General features: G+C 40.4%; 1 protein-coding gene across 5 annotated transcripts in view; it reads left to right on the top strand.

The window, feature by feature from the left end:
* LOC136873986 (ankyrin repeat domain-containing protein 17) overlaps nt 1-21,005 on the top strand; it is a 918,230-nt gene that overhangs the window by 30,515 nt on the left and 866,710 nt on the right. The gene's annotated exons all lie outside the window — the stretch shown is intronic.

A 21,005-nucleotide genomic window follows, 5' to 3' on the forward strand; every position in this document is an offset into this window, starting at 1 on the left:
AATGCACCTCTTATTATAATGGTTGTGGGATAGTTGGTACGCTGCATTGAGTTTGTTACACCTTTCTAGGATGGATGTACCGTCTCTACCATTGGGGTGGACCCATTCACCAAGATAGCGGAAGCGATTGACTTTCCCAATCGTTCAATGTATGGTCGTCAAAGGGGGGTTACCGGGATGCCGAGTCTCAAAGTACTTAGTTTTGTCATACGATATGTGTAATCCAGCCTTCACCGCTATCTCGTGCAGGGCTTCAATAGCAATGACAGCATCCTTAGAGTTGTTGGTTAGGATTGCAATGTCATCTGCGAATGCTAGGCACCTGATCTCAATCTTTCGAGTCCCGGCTCCAATGGCAACTGGTTTGATTTCTAGACTCCTCAGTGTACATTCCCAGTTCTTGATGACTTTATCAAGCACTAGATTAAACAGAATGGGTGAGAGGCCATCATCCTGCCGTACTCCAGTTTTTATCTTGAAAGTCCGAGATAGTTCTCCCCTGAACTTCACCTTAGATGTTGTATCCGTAAGAGTCTGTAGGATGAGGGTGCGTGTGTTGTAATCAACACCTCGTTCTTGCAGTACGGAGAAGAGTGTCTGGCGGTCGATGGAATCATAAGCTTGTTTAAAGTCGACGAAAACCACAGCGATGTTCATACTCCTTACTTGTTTTAGTTGGAGAATGGTTTTTAGGTTGAAGATCTGCTCGGTACAAGACCGTCCCCGCCGAAATCCTCCTTGATATTCACCAATCGTTCGATCACATTGGCTTTCTACATTGTCCAGTAAAATCCTTGACAGCACTTTGTATGCTACTGACAGCAGAGATATCCCTCGGTAGTTGTTGACATCACAGTGGTCACCTTTTTTATGTAAAGGGTGTATGATAGCTGATTTCCAGTCATCAGGGATCCTGCCAGTCTCCCAGCAATCGATCAAGATCTGGTGTATGGCCTCTGTGATCTTATTTCCACCTGCTTTTAGAGCTTCCGCAATGATGCCATCTTCCCCGGGTGCTTTGCAGTTCTTAAGATGTCCGATGGCATTAGCAACTTGCTGCATTGTTGGTGGGTTAGATGGGAGGTGTATCTCTGGAGGATCTTCAACAGGTAATCTTTCCGTGGGCTCTTCGCAATTGAGCAGCTGCTCAAAGTAGTTTGCCAAAAGTTCCACGTTCTGGCTGTTGCAGGTGACCAACTCCCCGTCTGTATTCTTAAAGTGAAGACATTGTGGTTTATAACCCGAAAGTTCCTCTTTGAAGGCCCGATAAAAGTTTCTGGTGTTGTACATTTTGAATTCTTCATCTAACTTCTCCAGTCTTGACCGATCGTAAGATCTTTTCACACGTCTGATGGTCTTACTCGACAGTTTCCGCACCATTCTGAAATTCATAATACATATTATTGTTATGAATAAAACTCCATCTGTTTCATTACTCTAATTTATTTCGGGATGACCCAATGAATGCATACACACATATTTAAATACACACAATTCTAACCAGTTATGAATGGCCACACTTACTAATTTACAAGTCTATTCACAAGTCCCTCTTCCTTACGGCATAGTAGGCGGTCCAGCCCGTTTGTTTACCTGCGGACGCTTAAGCCTTACTTTCACTTTCCCCAAGTCCAGTCACCTCGTACAGCAGCTGTGTTTAAATCGCTGGATCTGAATGCAGGGTTACGAGCCACTCGATACACGCCGACTGTTCGTTGGTTCGACTCCACAGACAGTCCAGTAATTCACACAGCCACATGCAGTGAACAACCAAACAGCTCAGTACCTGTAGTATTCAACAGCAGGACAATACTCACAACAGCGGACATTAACACAGGCCCATTTATTTACCTTCACACTCGTGACAGCGGCTTCCCTCGCTGACTCACACAAGAATACACGAACACACAGTATAGCCTTCTGTTCCATCATCTCCAGTCCATGCACTCACCGGTCTCTCCGACACTACAACAGCTCTTGGTTCCGATCTCAGTGGGACACTAGCGACAGCCAACACCTCTGATGTAGATGTTGATTCCCATAGGGAACCTGAAATATTTGTCCCGAATGAGTAAATTTATAATACCAATACAAAGGATCCATTATTGGACATTATACATTTTCCAGCTAACTCATTCCTGGTTGCCAGCGTTTTGCCCCCATGTACTATGTTGGGCTCATCAGTTGGTACATAGCACACCCACCAAGACGCATGGCTAATGCATACCGTGGATGTCACTGGGTAGGCCACTTGGAGCCACCGGCAGTGCCAATGCACTACGAGAGACTTTGTCTCATTACCAAAAATTGATGCTTGCTTGGTCATCAGATGATGTAGATGTTGATTCACTTATGGAACCTGAAATATTTGTCTCGAATGAGTAAATTCTGTCGCCTTCAGCCCAGTCACTGAACCCCAACACATTGAGTCTCACACTGACTCCACCACGGAGCTCCACTCTTGACTGACTGTCCGCGGTTAGTCTCCCTTTTTTATAGCTAGGGTGATTTGAGCCAGAATTTTCGCGAGGTCACTAGAGGCAGAATATTCCCGTTGAATCTCCAAGAAACTCACAGGTATGCCAGCCGACGATAAAAATACACGGAAAGGCCGGTCCCACCCTACAAGCCAGCTGGGAGATCCCAGGTCATTGTGAGTCACTAGCTCCTTCCTGGAAGTACGAAAGGGGCTACCACGGGGCTGGCACGTAACATCATTATTATTATTATTATTATTATTATTATTTGTAGATGTTTCAAGAACACACAATTCTCTTCTTTCAGCAAAAAAGTATTTACCAAATTCACAATGACTTGATTATGACAAATTAATTAGGTTCAATATGTAATTAACTTGCTCAAATCGTTTTCTTGAAACATGCATCCTACAAATAATAATATATATTAAACGGATTTTTGTGTGTGTGTGTAGTATTGACAAGGTAGATCATATTATCTCCTGTTTTTCAGTGTAATGAGATTGTCATTGTAAGTACTTAATAAGGACCACCTTAGGTCTTTAATATGGTCAAGTTTTTAGATTCTGTGGTGACTATACAAATGTAAACTTCGGTGGACTTCTACGAAGTGGTACGAATAATGTGTTCATTAAGTTGAAAATGAAAATCACTGCCTGATTTGTCATTTGACCGGGTCATGAAGGGAATAAATGAAGCCCCTCTTGTAGCGGGGAGGATAGGAATTGTGCCAAGTATTGGGACCTGTCGCATTCCTCTGGGGCAATGATTAATAACTGACAGATGAAATGAACTAATATTGGAGAGTGTTGCTGGAATGAAAACCGGAGTACCCTGAGAAAAACCTGTCCCGCCTCCACTTTGTCCAACACAAATTTCATATGGGGTGTCCGGGATTTGAACTACGGAATCTAGGGTTGAGAGGCCGATGGCCTCTTGAACCACGAAGGTTCTCTTCATTTAGTTGAAGAGCGAACAAAATGAAAACTTTTTTGGTGTCAGATGCCGAACATGTATAAGTTACTTTGTACATAATGCAGCTAAAGCAACTGCTGGCATTCTTACCGTAGATGAGGAAACGGTAATAATTAAATTGTTTCGTTACTTTTCACTATATACTGAATGCACAGAGCGCCTAAAAGAATTTTGAAAATTTGTAGAAATAGAATATTGCAAACTACTGTCTCACCCAGGAACAAGGTGGTTATCTTTGCTTCATCCAGTGGAAAGAGAGCTGTAGCTTTATGAAGCACTGAAATAATTTTTCGTCTCGGAGGAAAAGACACCGAAAGTTTTGATCACACTTTCGAAAATCCTCTAAATGAGGTTTATCTCTGGTTTGTCCAAAGTCAGATGAGTGTTATGAATAGACAAATCCTCAAAGCAGAGAAGGCAGATAGTAGCATGTTAGAAGTGCAAGTTTAGGTGAAACTCTTACATTGATAAATTGGCAGCAAGAAGACAGACTCGTTCCCCTAAAAGCAAAGTCTATTTTCAGTCAAGCACAGGATAAGACAGGTCTATCAGCTATAGGGGCAGATATGTTCTATAACAAGGTGGGAGAGTTTTATCACATATCATGTTTATCTGCAAAAGTGGACTACATCCTCCAATGAATTATTCATCTTTATTTGGATGCTGGTAGCTTCTGTGCTGCAGTGGAGTGTAGTGGAGCAAACTGTTGTGTTTCTGCATGCCAAGGGGCAATGAACACTTTGATCAGTCCCCATATTTGAATTGCTGTATTGAAGGAGCAGGTACTTGTAAAGAAGAAAGGTGATTGGTGTAAGAATTTCTGTGCGTAGTGTGAATGTTTGGAACAGCACTCTGAATTATTAAAACCATGCAAATTTATCTGTAGTGTTCCTGGGCATAATGACAACATTAAAAGGGTGTTTTCTCTCTTGAATATGCAGTGGATAGAGGAATAAACTCTTGTTGAGACGTCAACAATTGAGGCCGTATATAATGCGTTTTTAACAACCAGATAGACTGCATAGAATTTCACAGTTATGTCAGTGGTCAGAGCTTTGAAGTCTGATAAATGCTTCGAATGGTCACAGGGCAGCCGAAGCAATACAGTATATTGAAGGTGAAAATCAAAGCTTGAAAATTAATTTCTACTAATACCATACATTCAGTTTAATTTTGAATTTTTAAAATACATCTAGAGTTCATACAGCAACATTAATTACTTGCGTATTCAACAATGGACACCGTCGGCTGTATGCTGCTTGTCCTCGAGCAACGTGGCCGGTTGGAATACGCCTGGATAGCAGTCATAGATTGTTTCACGTACTTTCGGTTCCTTACCTTGCCAGACAACCAAGTGGGGTACCTCCGTGGGTAGTACGACGTCATGAAATAATCCTGGATCTACCGGGCGAGTTGGCCGTGCGCGTAGAGGCGCGCGGCTGTGAGCTTGTAGGTTCGAATCCCACTATCGGCAGCCCTGAAGATGGTTTTCCGTGGTTTCCCATTTTCACACCAGGCAAATGCTGGGGCTGTACCTTAATTAAGGCCACGGCCGCTTCCTTCCAACTCCCAGGCCTTTCCTATCCCATCGTCGCCATAAGACCTATCTGTGTCGGTGCGACGTAAAGCCCCTAGCAAAAAAAAAAAAAAAATCCTGGATCTGCACACTGGCCCGAAGGAAAACACGGACCCTTCGATTTATCGGAAGCTCTTTCTGTCCGTTGTTGGCCGGTATCCAGGTTCAGTCGTCGTTTACACGGATGGCTCGAGAACACACTGAAGTGGGCTGTGCGTTCGTTGTCGACACTGATAGGTTTCTTTTTGCTCTCCCGGAAACCTGTAGTGTGTACACTACTTCTTGACTGACTTCTTGAGCTCGCTGCAGTCTATTGATACCTGTTTCCCTCGGCACCCTCTGGTGCAGCGGAACAAGGACCTGCTGGCCGGGTGTTCGGATGCCGGCACCAGAATCACGTTTCTGTGGCTCCCAAGGCACATGGGTATAGAGGGAAACGAGTTAGCAGATAAGGCTGCCAAGGAGGCAGTAACACTGCCCCCACTGCCTTACAAGGTTCCAGCAAGTGATATTCGCTCTCAGCTGAGACATTTCGTTATGTTCCATTAGGAGATGGAGTGGCAGGCCACTCCTCTTCCAAATAAGCTGAGAGCGATAAAAGGTACAACGAAGGTATGGAGGACTTCCCTTCGGGTTTCTCAGAGGGAAGAAGTGGTATTATGTCGCCTTCGGATCGGCCACGATATATTAACGCACTCCCATTTATTGAAAGGAGAACCCCCTCCGGTGTATATCTGCGGCGATCATCTTACTGTGGTACAGATCCTTACGGAGTGCGTGGACCTGGTCGGTCTGCGCCGTAGTCTAAAACTTCCGCGTACCATCTCCCTCATCCTGCGCGATGACGAACAGTCCGCAGACCTCATCATCTGTTTTATGAGGGATAGTGGTCTTTTTCATCGTGTGTAATGATGTTCCTTGTCCTCGTGTATTTGTGTTCACTGCGTTTTCATCCTATTTACTTTATTTTAGTTCGTATTGCGTATTTTAATATGTTATTTTAACTTCTAACTTGAATTATATATCTGTATTCCAGGCAATGCCTCATTCCTTTGTCACCTGTATTTTTTGTAGAAATAAGGCATTGCGAATTAGATCCACTGATTGTTTTAATCTCGTAACCATTTTTCATCACCATTATTTTAAACTCCAATCAGTGGATACATTTTAAAATTTTAATTGTATCATGTCGTCCATCTCGTTTCAATAGGGGCCGATGATCTTCGTTAGGCCCCTTAAAAACAAGCATCATCATCATCATCATCCTTCTTCTTTGGCAATTGGGTGAGATGTTTACTGAAATTCCACCCCTCGTTCTTCCTCCAGTCTCCTATCATATGTCCGAAAGCGAAATCTTCTGACTTTTATTCCCTGTGGCCAGAAATTCGCGCTCTGTGCATCTTCCAGGTAGATGTATGGGAAACCGACCTTAAAAGCTTTTCTGTCTCCCAGTGTATGAAGTTCTTCACATTCTATTTATCCCATAATGCCATTCCTTTCCAAGAATGTTCTTACATTTGTTGCAGTAGTGCTCTGTTTAAGCCGACGTAGGTACAGCCATGCCATTTTTTCTGCCGCTTCTAGTTCACCGTCATCCTTTTGTCTTTGGTTGGTCAAGGGCGATCTCTTATTCACATTGTTTCTCGTTTCCCTTATTGTGTCTTTCTGGGCGATTTTGATTCTTTTCCGCGCATGTACTGGTGCTTGTTTCATCTAATGTATTTTGTGCTGTCCTGTCCGTGTGGTTTATTTCTGTCGTAGTTTTGCTTTTTAGTCTTTGGTAAATTTTTTGCTCAATTATTTGATCTAGCTTGTTTTCTAGGAATTCCATTATGTTTTCTAATTTCTCATCTACTGTTTTACGGACATATGCCCCCTCCCGACGCCATATTGAAGGGGCCTAACTACACAGGGCACAGTTTTACGGTCAGATGACCTTCCCGTCGCCATGTTGATCTCACCAAGAGGGGGCAAGAGGCCAGCTTAGATGCACCTGTGTTATCGTGTGGTCTGCTTATGGCTTTACGTCTCGATCCGACAGACAAATAACATTACGTCACATTCATATCCTTGCGTACGAGAGCAAGCCTAACCACACACACACTCAGACACCATTTTGAAGTGGCCTCTCCTTTCAGACACTTATCTTGGTTGGGTCTGGCCCCAGCTTTACTCTGCTTATGGCTTTACGTTTCCATCCGACGGAAAAATAACGAGACGTTACAGCGTGAGTGATTTTAAAAGAGGTCAGCTCATGGCTTTATGTCTCCATCCGACAGTGACGAAACAAGTCGAAACATGACGACGTGATCTTATGCTTACTGCTTTACACCTCTGTCCGAGACAGGACGGGACATAGCCACGTGCAGGTGTGGAACGACTTGGGGGCTAACTACACGGAACCTAGTTTTACGGCTAGACGCCCTTTCCGACACTACGTTAGAGGGGCCTAGTTTTAATGCTAACTGCCCTTCTCGACATACCCTTTCGCCGACACAATCTTCCTCCTCCTTGTGACGTTACGGAGGTCAGCTCAATCCCTTCTCCTCACAGTTTTATTGTTATCGGACAGATGCCCCTCCTACGCTAGATGGCCCTCCTAAGGCTAAGGCTTTACGTCTCCATCCGACGCGTGACCTCCCCTCCTGAACAAGATAAAACATGTTGTTAATCCTGTTACAGAGGACTAAAAATGCATTGTGCTGTGCGCCTCTCATGGATTCGAGCCCTTTTCTCTCACAGTTCATCGTCAGAATAATAAAAATCTCTAATGCATGGAAACTCACTGGATTAATGCAAGAATGAAAATACCTCACTACTTATTTCGTATGCTGTCTACACAGGATTCATAACACAGTTACCGTAAACAAAATTCATAGATGGAATACTGAAACTCTCTGATGTGTACGATAACAACATGCTGTACATGTTAACAAACGCACTACTTCTTTAATGTTATTCGCACACAACACTCTATCGTAAAAGCGAGCCCAGGCTAAAATACGGAATTGATTGTAGTACAAGCCAATGCTGTAAGGTACCCGTTATCCACATACATTTTATTACTACTTGCAAACACATACGCGAGTTTTAATTCTATGCACACTGCATTCACAGATATGGCAATTTCATTTTAGTATTTAATTTTGATACTTACATGTGAAAAAGGACATCTTATAAGGGAGAGGGTAGTAACACACACATTGTGAGGTTAGCATAAGGCTTTACGCCTCCATCCGACAAACAAAACTATGAACAGCGTCCTCTCACTGCGGGGAGGATTTTTACACACACATACACACAGAATGGTATATACTTACTCTGTTATGCTGAATGGCTTGGACGGCGCTGTCCGTCTTGTCGCAAAAAAAAAAAAAAAACTGGTTCAATCCTGTTTTCAGCTGTGTAGATAGAGGGGAGAGGGACTGAAAATATAATCATATGTTTTCTGTTGTTATCTTACGTTGTTTATAAAATGATTTTTGCAACCTACCAATTAGTAAACAAAACATCCAATTGAAAAATACCAACATCAAGAAGAAAACAAGCACAATACTTACCGAAGGGCAGTAGCATTAAAGAAATATGAAGCATGGAAGGCAAAGCGAGAATTAAAAAGGCCAGGATCTTACATAACTTTGACAGGTTGCCAGGTAAACATTGCTAGCTACTAAATGACACACCAGATAAATTTGAAATGAAGAAAATTTACTAAGCAAATGTAATTTGAAAATGGTATAAAATAAGAACAATAATAATAAAAAATATATAATTCTTTTTCTAAAATTTAAAAATGCAATCAAACTAGATGAGGAAAACAGTACTTTAAAATAAAGTTGAAATTAAGGAGAAATGAAGCTCACATTAACATAGGCTTCCGCCGTAATTAAGGTTTGAAAATTCATTAATAACTCATTACCTTACATACAGAAAATAATATTATTTTAAAATTGGTTGCAACCGATATGCGGGCCCGCGATATAAAATCACTTTAAAACTGAAATTTGCTACACTACTAAAATACTAAGTTACAAGACGCACACAAGGACACACGGAAAAGAAGAAAATTTAGTGGCTCCAACCGCGAATAAACATTACACAAAAGAAACGAGCTAGATGAAAACACAATAAAATAATAGTGCACAGCAATCCCAACAAAATGAAGTATATTGAAGGAAATTTACAATTAACGGTGCACTCATAAAAATAATTAAGGAACACTGAAGCACCCAACAAGAGCTACCCGTTACCGACGCGAAGCCAAGATCCCATAATAATCATCAAAGCCACCCAAAATATTAACGTATCATCAGATTAGATAAGAAGGGGTGACATGGCGTAATAAAGACAAAAGCAAGGAACCAAACAATGGGAGAAAAGATAATAAGACAACGAAAGAAAACTCCCATTATAAACATAATTTCGACCAGCAAATTTCAATTTTAAGATTGTAAGTTATTAAAATAATAATATTAATAATTATTATTTATCCAAGAGGTAATAGTACCAGTTTACATTAGCCTTACTTAATCAATTCACCAGCGATTTACATACTTTAGAACAGAGGGGGCCGTGGAATGCGCTACGATGCGAATATGAGGTGTCATTAATTAAGGCCCGTAACAACGCGATAATCATTACGTACAGATAACCAGCCACGAAGGCAATAGGACAAAATCAGACAGCAATTACAACCAACCAGAAAAAAACTAAGGGAGAAAACACGCACCGAAATGCATTACCCAAAAAAATAAAAGTAATAATAATAATAATAATAATCGTCATCATAATGAACATCAAGAAACACAGTTGGCAATAATGGACCCCGACAAAAACGTAAGACAAAATCACTTACACAAAATATCACCTCATAGATGCATAACTAGCGATCCCGAGCTCCCTACATTACATTAAATTTTCTTTTTCCAACCGGTTCGGTTCAAACAGATATCAAATTTTGCTTACAAGGTTGCACTATACCAAAATTGTCGTTTATAATGTTGCTCATGTCCGCGATGAAATTACTCACACTGGTGCCTGAACGAATGGGATCCCTTCAATAAATTATAATTTTCAGTACTTACTTGGAGTAACGATATCCAAACTTACAAGACACTTGAAACTTTTAATACCGATAACGGTTAAGTCACTTCACCAAGTTTACATGTTACATTAAGAAAATATTAAGGTTGGAGCACACTGGATACTTTCAAAAAAAATAACAGGGCCTAGCCCTCACATTACTCTTTAACCGCCGGAGTCAAGCACAATTATAATAGCTTTCCCTTTTCGCCAAGCCGTCTGCTTGGGAGCTTCATACAACACAGCCATCTTGGAGAATAACGGCGAGCTGACTGCTGCAGACTACTGAGCTCACACCGAGCTAGGCGATTAGGCAGTCCCATAATTCAATGCGTGCACCGCGAAAATGCGCAGAAGTTACAAATGATAATTCGGCGCATTACAGAGTCCAGTCAAATGCCTGACAATAATGGATAGATAACTTGAATTAAATTGGCCTGGTAACTTCCACAGTTAGGAAACAGTTCCAACAATGGCCGATAATACCGATAACGGCTGGATACACAAGTCGACATGACAGATGAATAAATAAATACACTTAGATGCTTAATTAATTATTTAATTAATAACCAGTAGCACTGCTATCACTGTCACCACCAGCACCGCTTCACTCATTTTCAATCCGTCCGTACTTATCACCAATCCACTCCTGGTCTCCTTCTTCTGCCTTGCCTGCCATTTCCCAATAGCGGCCCGGTACTGTTCAGTGCCGACCATGTTTACAGCACGCACTTCACTACGCAACCTCTCTCCTCGACCGCTCGAGCTAGACTGCCGAAAACAGTACTTTAAAATAAAGTTGAAATTAAGGAGAAATGAAGCTCACATTAACATAGGCTTCCGCCGTAATTAAGGTTTGAAAATTCATTAATAACTCATTACCTTACATACAGAAAATAATATTATTTTAAAATTGGTTGCAACCGATATGCGGGCCCGCGATATAAAATCACTTTAAAACTGAAATTTGCTACACTACTAAAATACTAAGTTACAAGACGCACACAAGGACACACGGAAAAGAAGAAAATTTAGTGGCTCCAACCGCGAATAAACATTACACAAAAGAAACGAGCTAGATGAAAACACAATAAAATAATAGTGCACAGCAATCCCAACAAAATGAAGTATATTAAAGGAAATTTACAATTAACGGTGCACTCATAAAAATAATTAAGGAACACTGAAGCACCCAACAAGAGCTACCCGTTACCGACGCGAAGCCAAGATCCCATAATAATCATCAAAGCCACCCAAAATATTTACGTATCATCAGATTAGATAAGAAGGGGTGACATGACGTAATAAAGACAAAAGCAAGGAACCAAACAATGGGAGAAAAGATAATAAGACAACGAAAGAAAACTCCCATTATAAACATAATTTCGACCAGCAAATTTCAATTTTAAGATTGTAAGTTATTAAAATAATAATATTAATAATTATTATTTATCCAAGAGGTAATAGTACCAGTTTACATTAGCCTTACTTAATCAATTCACCAGCGATTTACATACTTTAGAACAGAGGGGGCCGTGGAATGCGCTACGATGCGAATATGAGGTGTCATTAATTAAGGCCCGTAACAACGCGATAATCATTACGTACAGATAACCAGCCACGAAGGCAATAGGACAAAATCAGACAGCAATTACAACCAACCAGAAAAAAACTAAGGGAGAAAACACGCACCGAAATGAATTACCCAAAAAAATAAAAGTAATAATAATAATAATAATAATCGTCATCATAATGAACATCAAGAAACACAGTTGGCAATAATGGACCCCGACAAAAACGTAAGACAAAATCACTTACACAAAATATCACCTCATAGATGCATAACTAGCGATCCCGAGCTCCCTACATTACATTAAATTTTCTTTTTCCAACCGGTTCGGTTCAAACAGATATCAAATTTTGCTTACAAGGTTGCACTATACCAAAATTGTCGTTTATAATGTTGCTCATGTCCGCGATGAAATTACTCACACTGGTGCCTGAACGAATGGGATCCCTTCAATAAATTATAATTTTCAGTACTTACTTGGAGTAACGATATCCAAACTTACAAGACACTTGAAACTTTTAATACCGATAACGGTTAAGTCACTTCACCAAGTTTACATGTTACATTAAGAAAATATTAAGGTTGGAGCACACTGGATACTTTCAAAAAAAATAACAGGGCCTAGCCCTCACATTACTCTTTAACCGCCGGAGTCAAGCTCCATTATAATAGCTTTCCCTTTTCGCCAAGCCGTCTGCTTGGGAGCTTCATACAACACAGCCATCTTGGAGAATAACGGCGAGCTGACTGCTGCAGACTACTGAGCTCACACCGAGCTAGGCGATTAGGCAGTCCCATAATTCAATGCGTGCACCGCGAAAATGCGCAGAAGTTACAAATGATAATTCGGCGCATTACAGAGTCCAGTCAAATGCCTGACAATAATGGATAGATAACTTGAATTAAATTGGTCTGGTAACTTCCACAGTTAGGAAACAGTTCCAACAATGGCCGATAATACCGATAACGGCTGGATACACAAGTCGACATGACAGATGAATAAATAAATACACTTAGATGCTTTGATGTAATAATTCAGTTATGTCCAGTAAATATTAGTTCCCATTTTCACATTACAGTCCTCCCCTCCCGAAGCCAGAACACAGGGGAGGCGCAAGTCCAAAACAATGGATAGCATGCCAATGGTATAATTTCAATGTCCAAACAAATCTTCATACGTTGGATACAGGAAGAGAGACACCAATTTTTTTTTCCAGGTTCAAATAACAAGGAATGGTCTTACTTGGTTGCAGGAATGTTGACCTTCACACAATACTAGCAGATTACATGTTGAGTGTGAACAGAATGGGATGCAACGTGGCCAGCGTCTCATCACACACCACACAAGTTGACAGCACATGACACAGAGTAGGATTATCATACCAGTACAGAGTGTAGTAGGCAACCATAGGTATCATACATTCTTGCTCTCTTAAGGTAGTTGCATGGTTGGAAAAGCGCGCGCAACACAAACTGCAACATAATATGTCGGAGCACAGAATAATGTTCCAAAGACCGTAAATAATTTTGCAGGTCGAAATACACAACACAGGCATAAATGGCGTCGTGGCATGGCACATAACTAATCACTCGAACAGCCAAATCGAAGTAGCACTTGAAAATGTCTGATGGAGGATACCGTTGAAAATTTAGATGTATAAGTTTTGATGTCACTTGAAGTTTATAATCATAATAATTTACATAGTCTGTCATCGATAGTAATATCTGACAATGTATCTTGCGTGTGAGTAAGTTACATAATTTTGAAGGAAATAATAAACGCTATTTTTAAGGAATTCAGTTTACATGACCATAAATATGTTTACAAAATTTTGATGATTAAGTAGGCTTAATTTGACTCAAGTGTACACGTCTAATGCGTTTGGCAATTGGGTCGTTAACTAACAAGGATACTGGAGTTAAGAACTCTAATACCGTACAAGGACCGTGATAACGAGCTGCTAATTTAGCAGAAAATTTATTTACAGCTTTACTACTAGGATAAGACTTGACAAAAACAGTGTCACCCACAGATAGATTGGTAGGCCTGCGTCCTTTGTCATACTTCTTTTGCACATTATCATAGGAAACAACAAGTTTTGCTCTAGCTCTGTTCCACATTTTACGAATCTCCTCCGGATCTGGATCATCAGGGAGGAGGGAATCAATGTTAAGCACATTAGAAATGGGGGAAAATGGGGTAAATCCAAGCATTAAAGACATGGGTGTTTGGCCATGAGACTCGTGAACAGATGAATTAAACGCATAAGTAAGCCAATGAATACAAGAATCCCATTTAGATTGTTGGTTATGATGGTATGCAATGAGGGCAGCACGTAAGTTGCGGTTAACTCTTTCAGCAAAACTGGGGTTGGGATAGTAAGGAGTAGTGGTGACGTGAGATATCGAGAGATCAAAACAGAACTTCCTAAACAGGTTACATGCAAAGGATCTAGCATTGTCAGACACAATAAACTTAGGAGGACCAAATACAGAAAAGATCGAATTGAGACAAGATATAGTGGTCTGAGCATCCATCTTTCTCGTCGGGAAAATCCAAGTAAAACGGGTAAAACCGTCAACACACACTAGTGCAAATCGATTTCCTTTAGAGCTTAATGGGAACGCTCCGACATAATCAATGAACAGTCTCTCCATTGGTTTAGTAGGGTGAGATGAGGACAACAACCCAACACGGGTATTCAAACTAGGTTTACTTATACTGCACAGTCTACAAGCTTTGACCATTTCCCTAATATGAAAATCCATATTCTTCCATATGAAATGCGTTCGTATCTTTTGACGAGTTTTGAAAACACCTAAATGTCCTCCCATGGGGGAGTCATGGTAATACTTAAAGATTTCAGGGATGAGGATTTGAGGACACACAATTTTGTACTTATTGTCATGTCTGGCCTTGCAACGTAGGACATTGTTAACAAGCTTATAAGGTTTAACAACGTTACCATCTTCAAGTTGTTTAACAATGGAACTAATTTCAGGATCACTAGCTTGCAATTTTGACATATCATGGAACAGCAACGGAGAGTCAGTCAAGATAGCATTAATGCAATTGGATTGGCATGCAGAATGGTTAGGAAGGGAATTGACATCAAAATCAGGAGGGTGAAGAGGCTTTTCACCAAACATCCTACTCAATCCATCAGCTACAACATTTTCAGTAGCACGGATGTGGCGAACATCAAAATTAAAGGCGGAGATGCGAATTGCCCAACGGGTCAATCTACCCGTGCGCTTAGGTCTATTTAATACCCAACTAAGTCCCATGTTGTCAGTTTCAAGAAGAAATTTAGAGTGTTCTACATACATGCGGAACTTTTCAAGGGAAAAAATAACGGCCAAACATTCAAGTTCGTATATGGAATACTTCATTTCATCTGAATTCAGGGTACGCGAGGCATAAGCAATGGGTCTCCTACCTAGCTCATCTTCTTGGAGGAGGACACCAGCAACGGCAGAACCAGAAGCATCAGTTTGAATAATGAAAGGTTTTGAGAAGTTAGGAATTGCCAGGACAGGGGCATTTGCCAGAGCAGATTTAAGTTTATCAAAAGCAATTTGTTGAGGTTCCTTCCAGACAAATTTAACATCCTTACGCCGAAGGGCATTAAGGGGAGCAGCAATTTGGGCAAAATTTGGGATAAATTTTCGAAAAAAATTGGCCATACCAACGAAGCGGGCTATTCCCTTCTGATCCTTAGGTACTGGAAAATCATAGATGGCTTGGGTTCTACTCTGGTCCACAGCTACACCATTAGGTGATACGATATGACCCAGGAAAGACATACGAGGCTGCGCAAAGGAAACTTTAGATCGCTTGACAGTGAGACCAGCTTGCTTAAAGCGACGAACCACTTCCCTGATATGAGAGAGATGTTCCTCAAAGGTTTCAGAGTACACGACGACATCGTCAAGATAATTGTACACAAACCTGAACTTAATGTCAGACAATATGGAATCTAGTAGTCTCGACAACACAGCTGCGCCCGTACTGAGGCCAAACGGGATTCGTTCGTACTCGTATAAGTTCCAGTCCGTGATAAATGCAGTTAAATGCTTACTTTCCTCGGCCAGAGGGATCTGGTGATACGCCTGATTGAGATCAAATACAGAATAAAATTTAGCACCATAGAAGAATGAAAAGCAAGTATGCAAGTCAGGTAGTGGAATTGATTGCAAGATAATCTTCTTATTGAGAGATCGGTAGTCGATCACAGGCCTGAAGCCACCTTGGGGCTTTGGGACTAGGAAGATGGGGGACGCATAAGCAGAAGTTGAAGGCCTGATAACTCCTTCCTCAAGCATCTTATCAATAATTTCTTTCAGAACCTTCATACGTGGGGGAGATAGACGATAGGGAGGAGATCGAACAGGGATGGTGTCACTCACATCAATTTTATACTCAAGCACATTAGTTACCCCTAGCTTATCCGTGAATACCTCAGGAAATTCATCACACAATTCATGTATCAGTTGAGCTTGTTCACTAGTTAAATGACTCAGGTCACATTTTTCCTCAGTAACTTGGTCGTGTGCATCAATAGAACAGAGATGTTTACCAGAACAAGGGAGATAATTGACCAATGGCAGAGCATAATCTGTACAAAACTTGAAAGACAGACAACGATTATGGGCATCAAGAATTAATCCTACATGAACAGCAAAGTCGTAACCAAGAATTACATCATGCGATAATCCTTCGACCACAATGAAATTAAATTTCCAGGTGAAATGATTAATACGAATTTTGACCTTTACATAACCTTTAACATTCAAGACAGAGCCGTTTGCGGCATGAAACACAGTTGAAAGGGGCTCAAGGTTCGGAAATTTACAGACAGATTGATTTTTAGAAAACCAAGACCAATTAATAGCAGAGGTAACACTGCCAGAGTCCACCAGTGCAAATGTAGGCTCATTATTGATTTCTACAGGAATAATCGGAATTTTAGAATGGACACTCCCTGAAATACTTTTACAGTCACCAGGACAAACAACATCATTATCATAGACATAAGTATTATCATGGTCATTCAAATTACTCATGGAGGGGCTTGCGTTATCAGTACTTTCACCTAGTAAGATGCGCTGATTAGTATTACTCAAGTTGAAATTAGCAGAGGGAGGTGGATAATTTGGCACCGGGTAAGCAACTCCGTGAAATTGGGGGCTAGGAAAATTACTAGTAGGCAAATTCTTCCTCTTTACCAATGGGCATTTGTTCCTCAGATGGTCTTTAGACCCACAAGCAAAACATTTTTTGAAACAGCACCTAAACTACTGGCGTTCAGGCCAGACGACTGCCTAGGAGAAGGACCAGTTGGAGGGGGTACATTAACAGGTCTACAACTATCGCCATGTTTGGCTTCTTCAGCCTTAATACAAGCCACTTTCAGCTCACTAAAGGTTTCAGGACATTTCCTAAAGGACAGGTATGAACGGTACTCAGGGGATACACCACTCATTATACTATCTACCATATTTGCCTCATCAATAGATAGCCTGAACACATTACAATAAAACTTAAGGTCATTGACATAGTTAAACAGGCTTTCAGAATACAACTGTACCCGAAAACAATGTTTTGCAGTTAAATCCTTGAGCGCTCTGAAAGGTATAAATTTCCTTAAAATTCCATCATGAAATTGGTCCAAGGTAGTATCACCCGAACAAGCTTCTAAGATCTCAGATTTAAGGATACCAACACAATGGGAAAATAGGGTTCGGAATACACTGGAAGAGCTAAGTTTAAAACAATTTGCAGTCTCTTTAACCTCGACCAGTAATCTCAAAAAGGACACTGTTTCCTCAATTGAATCAATGGACAACTTGTTAACCCCTTTAAGCAAATCACAAACAGGGTTCACATTATCGCACCTTAGCATGCCAGGATTATCAACCAATAATACAGGTTGGCCATGAAAAGCAGCTAATGAGTGATTACCCAAAACAGAGCCAGAAATGGGTTGGTTAAAATCATGAGCAGCAGAAATATTGGGGTCATTATCTTGAGAACCAGCATTAATATTAATACTTCCCAATTTAAGAGTTTGCATGATGACGTTCAAATCAGCAGATATGTTAACAGCCCTAGTTAGCAACACAGTACATTGGTTCAGAGTGGACCGATCCATTTTTAAGGTAAACAGATCCTGGAGGCGATTCGTGTAATGCGTTACACGAGCTATTTGTCTCTGTACCTGGTACTCTGAAGGTTGAGATGTTTTAAAGGCTTCAGTTAATTCACTTATTTCATCTAAGGCATCAGTAATGAACAAAACAGACTCACCAATCTCTGCTTCTGACATGTCAGGTACAACAATGGGGAGATCAGCAATTTCAGAAAGTATTTCTACGTCACCCTGGATAGTACCGGATGGCTTCCTACCGCGAATCTGCACCTCATAGCTTAACTCCAGCTTCCGCAACATTCTAGGAACTGGCAAGGGGCGAGACTCCATGATTGACATGAAACAGACAACAGTTAGATTAGACTTTACACTTGGTCTTACAAATACAAGTTTAAATACCAGTTATTTTATTTTGAGCAACTAGCAATGTTGACCTGGGCAACTTATCAAGGTGTTAGAATAACAATAACAGTAACCACAGCGAATTGCTACCACACATTACTGCAACCTACCAATTAGTAAACAAAACATCCAATTGAAAAATACCAACATCAAGAAGAAAACAAGCACAATACTTACCGAAGGGCAGTAGCATTAAAGAAATATGAAGCATGGAAGGCAAAGCGAGAATTAAAAAGGCCAGGATCTTACATAACTTTGACAGGTTGCCAGGTAAACATTGCTAGCTACTAAATGACACACCAGATAAATTTGAAATGAAGAAAATTTACTAAGCAAATGTAATTTGAAAATGGTATAAAATAAGAACAATAATAAAAAATATATAATTCTTTTTCTAAAATTTAAAAATGCAATCAAACTAGATGAGGAAAACAGTACTTACATACATACATACATTTATTGAACATAACAGGCGACTTCGCCCCTGTACATGTTCACATGCAATAATAATAATAATAATAATAATAATAATAATAATAATAACGATAAAATGAATAATAAATAATAATAATAATAAAATGGATAATAATAATAATAAGGATAATAATAATAAGAATAATTAGCAGTCATTAGCTGAAGCAGTTCACTCACTCAGTGTTCATCCAGTGTCCTTATTATGCTCTGTGCTTGCGTCACATTCTTGTTACTGACCTACACCTGATCAATAATCAAACAACAACACTCAGCATTTCAGCACTTGCATTCCAGCTAACTTTAAAACAAACGGACCACGCAATCCTGTCCTCTTACCCAACTCCACCTAACTAAGTACTCAGTCCCTATATTCCCTAATCCATTAGAATTTTAACATACTATCCCCTTCCCTTATACAGATAACTATTCCACCCCCCTATTCCCCTGCCCACCCTCTAACTCACTCTCCTTCATTTTACTCTCGCAGGCCTTTTTTGTCGCACAAAAATACCTGTTCAATTCACCCCCTTTTTCCCATTGTTTAATAATCCATCTCAGTATTGCGTTCTCATCCCCTCTCCCCAATATTTCCCGATGCTCGGCACTCAATAATCCATGTCTTAACCCCCTCGTTACCTCACAGTCTCTTAGCAAGTGAAACATCATTCACATCTCCACAAAGTACACACCTTGTCTTATCCCTCCCCTGTAACCAGCCTGTATTCCTTGGCAAACCTAAAAGCCACCACATCATCCCATATCGTTTTGACCTATCGACGTATCTAATATTCAACCCTGCTATCTCCTCTATTTTCGTCAAAACAGTCAGCGAATTTCTTAGTCTGCTTTCCCCCAATAATTTCTGCCTATGGATATCTCTAATTCTCCTTTCCAGTATATTCATCCCTCTCACTTCTGTCTTTGACCAAACCTCCCCCCACAGGTGTCCTAATCCTATCCTCTCCAAATATCCCTTTATTTTTTCTAACCATCCACCCTTATACATGCTCTTAAATTGCTGTACATATGCTGCCTGTAATACTCTCCCACCTTCCTGTCTTTTTAAATTCATCCAGTATCTAACTATTCTTTTCACACCCTCTGGTTCCAAACCCTCCCCACACATTAATTCCGCCCCTACATTTGCTGTACACCTCGGTAAGCCCATCACTAACTTAGCAAAACTACTAACAATCCTTCTTAGTTCCTCTCTTTTCTCATCCAGCCCCCAAACTTCTGCTCCGTATAATACCCTCCCAACGATTACCGACCTGAACACGAGTCTCAGTGTTTTATAACTGATCCCCGGGTACTTGAGTAGCAAATTTCTGACTGAGGCTAAGGCTGCCAATCCTCTATATTTCACTCTTTTGATCTGGTCACTCCAAGTTCCTTTATCATTAAAAATAACTCCTAGATATTCCAACTTCCTTACCTGTTCCAATCTTTCTCCCTGAATTACCCAATTCCCTTCTATCTTTCTTCTTTTGTCCACCTGTACTACTAATATTTTAGACTTATTTCCATTAATTTTCAATCCCCATTTCCTCGCAAATAGCATCACTGACTCTAAGGCCCTATTCATCGCCCCTGAAGTTAGCGTCATCAATAACACATCATCCGCAAATATCAGTCCTGGTACTTCCAAACCATTAATTACTGGTACAGCCCAATTTTCTGCCCCAAACCCCTCTAAAATATCGTTGATAAATAAAATAAACAGTATTGGCGATAACTTGCATCCTTGTTTTAAACCCACCTTGGACTCTAATGGTCCACTCATTCTCCCTTCTCCCAATTTTACACAAAACCTGACGTCCCTATATATTTCTTCCACTGCCCTCAACATCTTCTCTGAAATCCCTAACCTACCTAATTTCTCTAGTAGGGCCTCTCTATTCACCTTGTCAAAAGCTTTCTCAAAATCTATTGCTGCTACATAAACCGTACTTCTAGCCATATTCTTATACTTTTCTAAAATAGTCTTTACTATCATTATATTATCCACTGTTCTTTTCTTTTTCCTAAATCCCCCTTGGTAATCTGTCAAAATTTCATTTTCTTCCGCCCACCCGCTTATTCTGTTCGCTAGCACCCCAGTATATATTTTACTCAAAGAATCCAACAGAGATATACCTCTATAACTGTTCACATTGTTCCTACTACCCTTCCCCTTGTATATAGGGCATATAATTCCTGTTTCCCATTCCTTAGGGTAATTTCCTCCCTCAAATATCCTATTGAATAGTTTAACCATGCCCTATATCATTATCTCATTTTTACTAATTTCCTTCCAA

This window comes from Anabrus simplex, chromosome 5 (genome assembly GCF_040414725.1).
Source record: "Anabrus simplex isolate iqAnaSimp1 chromosome 5, ASM4041472v1, whole genome shotgun sequence".
In the NCBI taxonomy this organism is placed as follows: domain Eukaryota; kingdom Metazoa; phylum Arthropoda; class Insecta; order Orthoptera; family Tettigoniidae; genus Anabrus; species Anabrus simplex.